The following is a 14,250-nucleotide window of genomic DNA, read 5'->3' as shown; positions in this document are numbered from 1 at the left end:
GATAGGAAAAAAATTGGAATAGCGAATAGTGGACTAGAAATAAATATTAAAATAATTAGAATCGAAAATGAGGTATCGAGACTTTGAAAATTTTAAACTGAGACATAAATATTTTTATAAATATTTATGAAGTGTTAATAAGTTAGTATTAAAATTTCGTCAAGAAATTTTAAAGTTTCGATAGTTAATTGAATAAAAAAGACTAAATTGTAATAAATGTAAAATTGTGAGAAATGATTAAATAGCTTAAATGATAAAAGAAAGATGGTTTAAAAGGCAAATAGACCCAAGGTCTATTTGGGTTGGACGGCAAGGGCATGAAATCAGCAAGAAAATAAGGAGAAATAAGGGTAAAATTGGAATATTGCAAAATTTACTTAATAAAGCTAGGACTAAAGTGGAATTATCTAGATTTCTCTTTATTTTTCTGCATTCTCATCAGAAAAAACACCATATAGGGGTTTCCTTAAGCTGGTTTTTCATATTTTTACTGCAAGTAAGTTCAATTCTTGATTATTTCTTGAAATTTTTATGTTTTTGTGACTTTTACAACTAGGTCCACTTGTTGAATTCATTAGTTTTTTATTATATGAAAGAAATTGAAAGTTTCTTTGAATATGTGCTGGAAGTATATGATGATTTAGCATGGAGTTAGAGCTTTAAATTGTTTATATGCTGATTTTATTGAAAGAATTGAATAGAAAGTGAATGTTTGGGACCTAATGGTGAAAGAGTTTGAAGTTAGGGTTTTATGTGGAAATTTTGAATTAAAATAGTTGTGAAATAACTTATAATGTCTAGGTAAAGTATTAATTGAGAAAAAATTAGTTTAATTGAGGGGTTAGTTGAGCAAGGACTGAATTGTATGAACTGTGAAATTTAGGGCAAAAATCGAAATCAACATTTGTACTAAAATAGTTTTGGATAGCAGCAATAGTATAAATTTGAAAAATCACCAAAAATTTTAGAAATCGAATTAGAGGATGAATAAAATATTAAATTAAAGCTTATTGAGTCTAGTTTCTTATAGAAGAAATGCTGTAAGCAACAGAATTATAAATCATGAGATATAATAGATTTTGTGAGACAAGGTCAGAATGATTTCGGGTTCCCCTGTTATGATTTTGGAAAATCATAAAAATTTGGATAAAAATAATTAGGAGCTTAAATTTATATGTTTAAAATTATAAATGAGTCTATTTTCAAGAGAAATAAATAGGAACATTATCCGAATTCTGTACAATGAGATAATTAATTTTTAGTGAAGAAGGATCGAAACTGTCAGATAGCAGAATAGGGGTGACTTTAAAGAATAAAATGTACTTATTGGCTAAACCAAAAATTCTAAAAATTTTATTATAAGAAGATATGCGAGTCTAGTTTCAGGGAAAATTAGCAGATCCTAATTTGGAGTTCTTTAGCTCAAGATAAAAATAATTTAGTGACTATGACACTGATGGACATCATTGAAATATACATAAGTAAATAGTGAAACTATAGGTAATGTTACTTATAAGCGGGTTATAAACATCAAGAATGTGAAATAGAGTGAAGATGAAGCCAATACTGATAAGTGAATGATTTTACAATGATAGGTCGAGAACCCGAAGCAAGTCGAAGAAAAGAAAAAGTAGCTGATTAGTCTTGAAACTTTCACAAATTTTGCAAATCGACCCAGGTAAGTTCATATGGTTGAAATTTAATGATTAAGTGTTAATTTTATGAATTATATAATGTATGATGAGATATATTTATTAATGAATGAGAATAAAATAACAATACAAAAACCAAATAAATGATCTAGTTGAGCGGAACATCGGATTTGAGTACTTCTGATCAGTGACAAGTGATAAGTGGTAGTCTCAGCTATACTTTTCTGATCAGTGACAAGTGACAAGTGATAAGTGGTAGCTTTAGCTACACTTATCTGATTAGTGACAAGTGACAAGTGACAAGTGATAAGTGGTAGCTTTAGCTACACTTATCTGATCAGTGACAATTGACAAGTGATAAATGTGATCTGTGTAAGACCGTAGCAGGGCTACGACTTTGGAAAATGATAAGTGATCATACACAAGACCATAGTTATATTATGGCAAAGTGGAAGTGAAGTACTCAATTTTTCGTAACCGTTCCCTAATTTGATTAAGAATAGTATGTGACAAATGGGCCCAAAAGAATTAAAGGAAATGGATAAGTGGTAGTGAGTTTATACAAGGGAACTCACCAATGATTGTGGTTGATAGGTGAACTTAATATTTGTGTATATTGTATAAATGTATGAATATTTGGTAAGAATTATGTTTTATGCCTATGAACTTACTAAGCTTCTATAAGCTTACTTGAGTGTATTCAATGTCTCTTGTAGATTGATGTGGAAGTATACGGAGGATCGGATCAACATGGAGGATCACACTATCCAGATTATCTCCGGTAGCTTTTGTAAATTTTCTTTTTGATTTATATGACATGTATAAGGTTTGATGATTATATAAATGCTAAGACTTGTTTAATGAATATGCATTAAAGTAAAGAGTGTTGAATATGTTAAATGGTATAATTATAATAGAAGTATAATTTGATATCAAATTGGTTGAAATGGATTGGTTGGTTGGATTGATCTTGGTTTTAAAATTTGTAGGAAAGGTTAGATATTTATAAAGGGGTTATATTGAGCTTATTAAAAAAAATTGAGATTTTGTGAAAAATTCCCTATGGTTTTGATTTAATTCTGGTTTGGTTCCAAGTATGTTTTGGACTTTGGAAGCCCATTTAAAGGACGACATGACATGTTTCGATAAATGAATAGTATTTAACTTGTAATAACGAAAAATTAATTCGGTAAACTTCTATAATGCCTCGTACCCTATTCTGGCAACGAATACGGGTAGAGGTGTCACATAACTCTAGATCTTACCAGTCAATATGGATCTTATTCATTCTTAGACCATCAAAGGTACTTCTTAGAAGAATATCTACACATAGCTTACCATTAATGAAATCCCCTTCAAACAGACATAGAATACTTTTCCTAGGGTGGGAACTCATACTAATGTATCTCTTAAGTTGAATTTCATACTAATATTAATTCTGATGGATTCTAATACTGGTTCCGATAACTATCAGATTACTTATTAGATCATATCTTGAATCAACCTAGAGAACAACCAATTTTAATAGATGCAATATTTTAAGACATTCGATAGAATCTCAGAACATTATAGTACATAGCAAGAGATACCCATATTTGACAGATACTTTGGAAACCAGGTAACCTCTATACTTAGCATGAAAATACTCTGGCATGATAGATACTTATACTACCCATAACTTGTAGCCCATCAAATTCTTTATTCTGGTGGAACCATGGTGGATTTATATATCAGGTATCTGTAGAGAAAACTATGTCATACATTTCTTCAAACATAATTTCAGACCTTGCCACAAAAATGGCTAACAGATACTTGCACTTAAATGATTCAAAACTTACCACAAAGACATTGCAGAATACGTCACAAAGGAGTTACAGAATATGCCTCCAAGGCATTGTAGAATATGCCACAAGGGTATTTCAAAATATGCTAAAAGGCTCCACAGAATACGCCATTAAAACATCATAGATACTCTACCTAAAAAGGCTCTATTTGGTTGCCACCACGGCACCACATGAACTGTCGTATTTGTGATATGAATTTTCCTAAATTATCATTGCATGAGGTTTGCCTATCATCGTCCTAGACATGCAGAAACCTCAGTAGATAAATACAACTCATCCACCCTTTCCAGAATGTGCAATGGTCATGGTCTTTCCTCAGAATTGTTGTACCAAAATTTGAGTTTATTGTTCCGATGAACTATATCAAATACCACCACGATGTCAAAACTCACATCACCTAATTTCTCGACACTCCATGAAACCCCCAATTGTCCAATATTTCCAATCATGCATCATACATCTAACATAAGTACACATTCATGTAGGCTATTGGCCACCTCCGAACTTGCCAACGTCTAGGGTAGAAATCTTGCACAAAAGATATGAAAAGCGGTATCCACAAATATACAGGTCAAGTTGTAATATATTTACAATGGTGTAAGCAAGTATTCCAAGGAAAGTACCCAAGGAAAGCGAGCACTAAATTAACTTTAATTCAAACATAAATAGATTTAACTAGTACTTTATTCGGATTATAGTACGAAGAATTAAAACAAAGGTTTTATGAACTATACTAAAACTAATAATAAACAAAATGTGTGTAAAATAATTTCATCAGAAAATTTTCTCTCTACAACATTCTGTTGAATTCAAGTGTGTGTAAAATAATGACCCAAGTCTCTCTCTTTATATAGGGAGAGTTTAGAGAGCTCAAATATGATTAAACTTAATCACTTTAATATTAAATTGATATAATATTTATAAAGATAAATATTAAATTTAATTTAATATTAAATTTTATTAAAATAATTTAATGTCTATCTACAAGATAAACATTAAATTAATTTTAATATTAAATCCCATTGGGCCAATTGTTTGACTTAAAAATTAATTTCCAAAAATATCATATTAATTTTAATTAATTTGTTTAATTTAATTTTACTTGATCAAAATTAATTGTCCCAAAAATCACTTAGATTTTCTAAATTATTTTTCAAGAAAATTCTTTAATCAAATTCTCTAGTTGAACAATTCTCACGACCATCTATTTAATTCCACGTCGAATAAATCGACTCAATTAAATTATTTCAAAGTCATAGAATTTTCTTCTAATTCAAATGTAGTCCAATCAAGCTTTTGTTGAGCTAGCAGAGGGACCAATCAAACATATACAATTAGGCTCTAGTAATTGCAATTATGTCCATAAGTATTGTTCTGATAATTCGCAATTACTTAATCATGGAGTAAGTCTACAAGAAGTATCATGATTGAAAACTCCTTATTTTATACTCTTTACAAAAGCAATTCATCCAACTGTTTTGTCCAATGACCTCGTCATATGTGTGTTACTCTCATATGATATCCTTGATTCCTTTGAGTTAAATCTGTTCACTCAATACAATCCTATTTTATCTCATTGTCACCATTGTGTCTTCTTAATGATTAATATGATCACTATCAACAAATGATTATGATAAATTACTCGTTTGAGAACAAGCAATCCGTGGCCATGTTCCATATTTATTAATCCACACAATACCAATGAGAGGATATCATTAACTTTTTAATTAAGCTATGAATTCCATTGTTTCTAGTAAAGCCAAGCCATACACAAGCCATGTACCAAACATACCGGCTATGGGCTCGAACATCTTTAGAACATAAGCCTCCACTTATGTCAAATCACATGAGTTGTATACACATGGTCATTGACTAACTCAGGATTTAGGTAAATCACACCATGAACGTCACAAGTGAATTAATTCACAAATGGATTCAAAATTAATTCATCTTAGGTTTAGTCCAATGTATCATTCTACCAATGAATACATCTATGTCTCTACCCATATAGTCAACTGCTCCAATGCCAAGACTAGTCATCTCCCCAGTTGGAATTGTAGACAACATAGTAATCCTTCTTACTATTTGAATCAAATGCTCACTTTAATTTTTTTACAGGATTAAGGATAGGCTATACCAAATTTGTGTTAATCCGTACCTTGATGGCTTCCTAGGGTTGTCAAGCCGAGGTTTAGATTCTTCCTTTCCTGAACAATTGATCCTTTAATAAATCCTTATAAAACAATTAATTATTCATACCTCTACTCGCTAATCCCCCATAGGAGGATTAATTCCTCATGGATCTAATAAACAATATAAACTTGATGGAAAAAATGAACATAAAGAACAATTCAAGAATAGAGTTTAGAATAAGCCTGATTTGTATTGAAATTAAGCGCATAATCCTCATAGAGTTTGACAATAATTCTAGAATATGATTTCTCCGCAAAAGTAAATAACAAGAACAAAAATACAATCTCAAACCTAAGAAAAGAGAAAAACTAAAGACTAAATCTAAAGAGAAAATTCTACAATCTGAAAGGTGTCTCTAACATGTGCTAAATGATCCTAGTTATAGCATTTAGGGTGGCTATCATCCTTAACCCTAGGTCAGCTTTCATCCTCGTGCTTAACCTTTGATTGTATGGACTAAAACACCCTTGGCTCATAATTATTTCCCATATAGAGGCAATGTCGCAACACACCAGGTCCTGTGTTGCGACATCGAGGGCAATATGCTCAACTTCAGGTTGTCTTTAGGGGTATGTCGCGACATCCTCAGGCCATGTCACGACATTGAAGGTAATCTTAGAATTCTTTTATTCTGCTCCTTTTGTTACGACATCAAATGCTCCGTGTTGCAACCTAGTGACCAGTATCGAGTTAGTACAACTTCTAATAGTCTCTTACACACTTACAAAGTATATTAGCTCACCCTTAGGCCTCACTCGGCCCCTGAGGTTAATAAAATACTCAAATTATAGATTTTATTCAACTTAGCTAAACTTACGAAAATGTAATTAAAACTTAACTAAAATGATTATGTTCAAGTTCTTACAATGCGAAAACTAGTTTAATCTACTACACCAAATTACGACATATCAAAATCCACCAAACTTAAGTCATTGTTTGTCCTCAAGCAACAAAAAAATAATAATAAATGAAAAAATGACTCTTGAACAAGTATGGTACAACTGCTAGTTTTGGAGCAAATGAATAGGAATTTCATATTCATACATAATCTTGGCATGAGATATAACAGACTTACCACTTTTGATATCAAACACCTAAGTTCAGTATATTACAAGGCATACAAGTATTAATGGTCTCAAATGTAATAATCCATCAATAACTAATACAAATAATTTGATTATCCTAGCAAAATACAAATTATCATAAACACAATTATTTAGTATGATTTCGAATTGTTAACAAGTCTACCTAGATCACATAGGGCTTTTAAAAAATAGCAAGCATCAAATAGTTTCAAGCACAAAAATAGTTTGGCATATCATATTGTCCTCTATTCTCCTCCTTAGTGACCCTTTCCCACTCACTACACTATTTGCCATTCTCTCACCTTCATTTTATCTTTTTATAGGAAATCTCAATATCACTTAGTAACTACGGCTAGCTTACGAGTTTTTGAACGAGTTTTTCTATAGTTGTGACTTTTTTCACTTTTTCTTTCGTTTTCATGGTACCTCACTCACGATTGCTTTTACTTTTAATGTACTCGTTAGATTTTTTTATTGAATTTTTCTTTTTGCACTTTTAAGCTAACCTATAATCATTATTCTTGTCACTCTTGTTTTTCCAAAATCACCGTAATGTAACTACTTAACCCTTAATATGTATAGCTAGACTTCTATAATCATGCAGTTCGGGACCAAAACAAAGGGTAAGTACAAATAATCATTTTTAGCTTGGGTTTTGTATAGAGGTTCATCAAGAAGGGTTTTATAGCTCAAAATAGGTACTAAAGATAGATAAATAAAGGGTAGTTTTATAGCTCTAGGTTTATACCAAACAATGCCTTCGGTCATCCTTAGGTATCTCAATATTCACAACTCTAATAAACCAAATAATCACAAATTCAACGATTTATCATTCATTCTAGCAAGCTCATTTCTTTATATTCTATATATCATTTGGTATATTAAATTTCTTAATACCTATTTAAAGTGTAATATATAGAACTTAATATTTTAATAAAAAAAATTAAAATCACCTATCCTCATGCCAAATTTATTGTAAATACAATCAACCTATGTACTTACTCCTAACCAATCACTTGCATTTTTACAAGCTCAAGCACAAAAATGACAAAAAAAATCAAAGAAAACATAAAAATTTAAAACAAATTTTCTATGTTACCCCCCACACTTTAGAAAACACATTGTCCTCAATGTCTAGCCTAGTAAAAGATAAGGAATGAAGTTACCTGGCTGATCATGATAGTTTCGTAGGCTATTGGTGGGTGCTTTCTCCATTACTCGTTGGAAACTCTAATTGTTGTGCCTCTTCCATGTGGGGTTTCTACATAGAAAATTAAAATAGGACAGAAAATAACTAATAATCTCTTATTAATCCTACTTCTAAAAAAAATTAAAATCATATCAAAATTTTAGTACAATCCAAACAAAATAAGTTCAATTATTCTCCTCGGAATCCATCTCATCATCTCCTTCCTCTTCGCTTTCATGCACATTTTCCTCCTACTAAGTATGCATCGGCCCAAAGATATCTAACGTGTAATTAGGTACCCTAATGTTATTCTTTTGTACAAACTCCTAAAAGATTGGGCCTGACTCCCTCATCCAATATATCATCAATCTAGCTTTGGATGGTTGCTCTCTCCATCTTCTTGTTAAGCGGTTGATTTTTCTTTCCTTTAATACAAAGTCGGGGCGACTGTTGCCTCTTGTTGATGTTTGTTCCAGTCTTTTATCTATTTTGCCCGAAGTTTAATGCATTGTGTAGATAGAGTGTCACCGATGATGCTTTGGGATAGCTTCATTGATTATTTTTTGGATGCTATCAGAATGCCTCTTCTTTTTCATAAAGCCATCACCAAATGGGGGAAGAAAACTCCCACATTTTGGCCACTGACGTATCTTTTCATATTTTGGTAGATCCATTTCTTGATGCATACTTGTTTTTTTTTGTAAAACAACAGAAATCAAAACCACTTAGAAAGTATTAACATTAGACACATTTAAAGAAGGAACCACTCATGTGCATAAGAATTGAATCCATATTTTAGCTTCAAGAAACATTATAACTTGACTCAAGGAGGTTGGGATATTGGTACCTAGGCGATATTTCCAGTTGCCGCTTCTTTCCGTTAAAAATTTTATAATATTATCCATATCTATATCTCAAAAATACTCTAACTCAGTGTCATCTATAAAATCTTTTTTCATAGTATGGAGCATGATAAAATTCAACAATAATTCAAGGGGTTATTTGCACTTCTTTCCCTTGCACAGATATTGTTTCCCACATATGACCTTTGATATTTTTGGACTCTTGGTCTCGTAAAGATGCATAAAACTGTTGGATAATAGGGACCATAACAACGTCTTTTAGGATCGCCCAAAAAATTCCTACCTATGATGTCTAATTAAAGGTCATATTTCCTTAAAGACAATCATTGACGGATTACATCCTCTCTTTTGAATGAAGGTTTTTCTTGAAGTTCTGCAAAATATTTTTCAACATTTGGGTTTGAGAAACTAGAGGGGTTTTGAACTATTGAATATTTCGGTTCATTAGTTCTTCAAACCTTTCTATGAAGCATGGTGTTCTTGAAGTATTAATAAAATATCAAGCTATTAATTTCAATGGAATAGTAAAAAGTTGAGTTAGGAACTCGCAACCTCGTATAAGTCGTTGGATTCCTCGTAATGTTCATTTTTTGTTGTTCTTTTGGGTATTTCCTGTATTTCTCTTCACTGAATAAGATTGGAAGAAGAAATTTTTGTATTAAACAAAGAATGAGAAATAAAAAGTGAAATTCAAGGTTTATGAAATTTGAAAGGTTTTGAGGTGGTTAAAGATTTAAGAGGTGTTTAAATCAGATTTAGCTCACTGAGATGAGAAATCAAATCGAGCTAACCCTGCAAAAAATTGTAGCGATGTCGCGACACAGGGGTTCCAAGTCGTGACATCACTGTTAGATCGCTGATGTCATTACACCGAGGTTCAATATCGCGACACACCCTGTAGTTTTGAAAACTTGGGGAAACTATCTGCTGTGTCGTGACCGCCTCTAGACGTACTAACTCCAAAGTGTGAATATTGCTCTAAAATATAGAATTACGAGGTAGTATTTGCAAGTATACGGGTGTAGTTGTAATATAGTTTTACATAGGAGTGGGTGAGTACTCTAAGGATTGTACCCAAGGGAGGCGAGTACTAGTTCAATTCTAACCTAAACACTAAAAGATCTAATTAGTAGTTTTCATTTAGTTATAGTACAAAGAATATAAAATAAAATATTTTTAGGGTTTTATAATTATAAAATAACATAAAAATAAGATTTAAAATATTAAAATGGAAAAAAAAATCAAATCTGGTTGTGGGTGATTAGATCGCTTCGGTAATCTTCATCAACTGTTGTCTCGAGTTCCTTGTTAATCAACTAGTGTCTAACCTAGCAGGACTTTCTGATCTTCCACTAACATAACAAGTTCGTAAGAACTACTTATCTTTTGACCTCACAGTCCAGATTAGTTTGGGGTTAAGGTATTCATGAATGACCAATGCTAATTTTGGGTTAATTCTCACCTTGATGACTTCCTGGGGTTGTCAGGCCTAGTGTTTGTTTCACGTTCTTCCTTTCACAAACAGTTGATCCATTGAGTAACTCTACAAAATAGTTAACAGATCATAGCTAATCTGTAATATCCTAATTTTGGGCCTAGTCGGAATAGTAGTTTCATGACCACAAAATATGAGATAGAAATAATTATTTTATGATTATTTTGAGGTCTATGATATGATTGCATGATTGTGTGAAAATTTCGTGAAGAAATTTTATGCATAAAGTGCTTAAATTGAAATTAGGGACTAAATCGAATAATTTGTAAAACTCGCATTCTAGAAGTTTCTAGTATGAAATTGTTTTGAAATATTAATTAGGAGGTCTTAAATAGAAATTTTACCAATTTCTAAGTCTATGGACAAAAATTGGACATGGATGGAATTTTTGGAAAGTTTAGTAGTAAGGGCATTTTGGTCATTTAGGGGTAAAATGAATTAAAATACAAAATTAAAAGCCAATTTTGCTCATCTTCAACCCCATGGCCGAATATAGCAAGGAGAAACCATGGCTAGGGTTTTCAAGCTTCCAAGCTCAATTGTAAGTCCGTTCTAGCCTCGTTTTTAATGATTTTTACGTTTTTTGAGTCCCGGTAGCTCGATTAAGCTTATGGTAGCAATAATTCAACCTAGGGTTCATATTTGGAAAAATACCCATAGGTGAAATTTGTGTATTTTGGTGTTTTATGATAGAATATGAGGTTTTAAATTATGTTAGACAACTTGTGCTACTCGGTTTTAAGCGAAAACTAGCAAAAGGGTTTAATCGGTAAAAATACCTAATAGTCATAAGTACATGTTAGAGTGAGAATTTGATATTTCCATAGAAGGGAAAAATGATCAGCATGTTATAAAACATAAGAAAATAGGCTGAAGTTTAATTTACGAGCTTTGGGGCAAAAGTGTAAATATGCAAAAGTTTAGGGGCAAAACTGTAATTTTTCCAAAATATGATTTTGGGTCAATTTAAATAATGTGAGTCCTAATTAGACTATATTTTAAATGATAGAGCAAGGAAAACTGAAATTCGGGCTAAAATGGAAAAATACCAAGTTGTGGACGAAATGGTAAAAGTAGCCATTTTCGCATACGAGGTAAGTTCATGTGTAAATAATGTAACATAGTTGTTATTTTTAAGTTATTGATGTTAATTATATGATATGCTGATTTTTTTTATCGTGAAATATTATGCTTTGTGGTTAATGTTGAGTAATATGCAAATTATGTTTACTACTTGATAAATATGAATTGCTACCGAGTATCGGTTTCGATATTCCTTGGAAGACGGCAATGTGAGATCGAGGAAAAAAGCCCGTTTGAACCTTAGGAATAGATTAGGATACAAGTGACATGTCACTAGGATGGTTGAGCATCCGAACTCGTTGAGTTGAGTCCGAGTTCACTTATGGATGCGAATGTCCGAACTCGTTGAGTTGAGTCCGAGTTCGTGAGATGTAACTAGGCATCCAAACTCGTTGAGTTGAGTCCGAGTTCACTTATTGATGCGAACGCCCGAGCTCGTTGAGTTGAGTCCGATTTCACTTAGGGGCGGGTTACATGATTTCTTGATTACATATGAGGCACTTATGTGCAAATTATCCGTGTATCCGAGTTGTATTCCGATGTGTTCAACGGGTGAAATTTCTAGTGAAATGAAAGAACACTTAAGATGCAAGAGACGTTTTGGAAAGTGTTGTGAAATGGACACTTTGGACAGGTATGTTCTTAACCCTCGGATTGATAATAGATACAACAACGATAAGGTAGTAAGATGATGAATGATGTTTAGAAATATGATATATGTTTTGGTGATACCATGCTAAAATTGTTTGGTATATTTGTATTGTTATGTCACTTGTTATTTACATATGAACTTACTAAGCATTTATGCTTACTCCATCCTCTTTATTTACTGTAGTTTTGAACAAGCCAGCTCGGGAATCTGGACAGGTCGAAGGTTCGATCACACTATCCAAAGGACTTTCATCTGGGTAAATGGCTTGTAAAACTTAAGTATGGCATGTATAGCAATATATTTATTTTGTGTAAATAATTTTATGATATGGACATGATTGGTTGAGAAAATGTTTGATATTGATAAGTCATGGTGATGGTTAAATTTAGATCATGTTTGATATCATGGAAGTTTAATAGGTTATCTAGTTCATAACAACTCATGAAAAGATGAAATTTGCCTTAAAACAAAATATTGCTGCAGCAATGACATGAATTTGAAAAATCACTAAAAATAGTATAAATGGAATTAAATGATGAGAAGGTTATGAAATTGAAGCTTAATGAGTCTATTTTCATATGGATAAAAAAAACAGGCATATAAATTATACTTTATGAGATATTTGAAACCTTGTGAAACAGGGCCAGAGTGATTTCTGGATCCTCTGTTCTGACTTTAAAAATTCATAATAAATTGTAAAAAAATAATTATAAGTCATTCTTTATATGTACAGATTCCTTATTGAGTATAGTTTTAATATAAACAAACCTTGTAGTCATTGAAATTCTGTATAGAGAGATATCTGATTCGTAATACACAGATGTCAGAGCAGTTGAACCCTGAAACAGGGGATACTTTAACTAATAAACTGTACTAATTGGCCCAACAAAAAATTCTATAAAAAAATTAGTAAATAGGTATATGAGTCTAGATTTAGGGAAAATTTACGGATCTTGATTTTGATTTTCGTAACTGGAGATATGATTTTTCTTGGAACTGTGATGCGAGTAGCTAGAAAGCTGTGAATGTAGAAACAAAAGATTTGAAGTTCTTAATTTGATAAATTATGTTTGGTAACTCCTCAAGCTCGAATCCGGCGACGGTTTTGGGCGTGGGGGCGTTACATAATCCCCCATAGAAAGATTAGTTCCTCATGCTATTCATAAACAATTTATAATTGATGTAAAAAGAAAGCATGTTAATTAAATCGACCATATAGAGTAAATGAAAGAGTCTGATTGTATTGATATTAAGCATAAATCCATAGAGATGAATGATTCCACAATCTAGATCTCTTGAAAGGAAATAATAAACAAATATACTAAACTCTAGAAACCTAAGAAAGAAGAAAACGAGACTAAATCTAAGGAAAGATGTAACACCCCAAACCCGGCCCAGACGTTATGACCGGATCTGACATGCCACATCGAAGCGTTCAAAACATTTTATATTGTTGATCCAGAAAAACTTACTTAGTGTTTTAAAAGATAATTTCATTATAGGTTAAAGTGAATGGAAGCTGTGCACGAGGTAGGAAATCGAAAAAGAGGTACTGAGTCCATCGGACTGCTTAAGTACCAAGCTCCCTTCGGATCCAATCCTAGACATGCATACCGCCATTGCCACACCTTAATGTCATGAATTTTTCTAGGAAACCGATTTGAGTAAGTTATTTTTAGGAAAAGTGATTAATTTTGGAAAATACTTTCATTGCGAAAGCTTTGCTTGGTGTCGTGTTATTTTGAAATCAACTGTTGTTTTTGAAAACGCGCCCTAAAGCTATCTTAGTAATACATATTAAAACCATCAAAAATAATTAAGCGGCCTTATTACATTTAAAAACCCAAAACCTCAAAAGTAAATAAAAGGATGTCCAGTTCACCAGAAGAAAATCAAACTTTCAGAACGGGTGGCCACTCCGAATTCCCTCACAGCTCCAAGCCCACTATGGTTGGGGATTTCCTGCGTGGATGAAAATAAAAGGGGTGAGTTTGGGGAAACTCAGTGTGTAAGGAAAACCCATTCAAAGCCCAAGTCAGCTCAAGCCTATTGGGCCTAAGCCCATTCAGGTAACAGTGGTACTGGACCAGAGCCCTTTTCAGATTACAATAAACTGGGCCTTAGCCCCTTATTCAGATAACAGTATGGCCCATAGGCCCATTTCAAATACATGCAACATCAATAAATATATGCA

The sequence above is a fragment of the Gossypium hirsutum genome, chromosome A13, assembly GCF_007990345.1.
Source record: "Gossypium hirsutum isolate 1008001.06 chromosome A13, Gossypium_hirsutum_v2.1, whole genome shotgun sequence".
NCBI lineage: Eukaryota > Viridiplantae > Streptophyta > Magnoliopsida > Malvales > Malvaceae > Gossypium > Gossypium hirsutum.
This window is presented reverse-complemented; position numbering follows the sequence as displayed.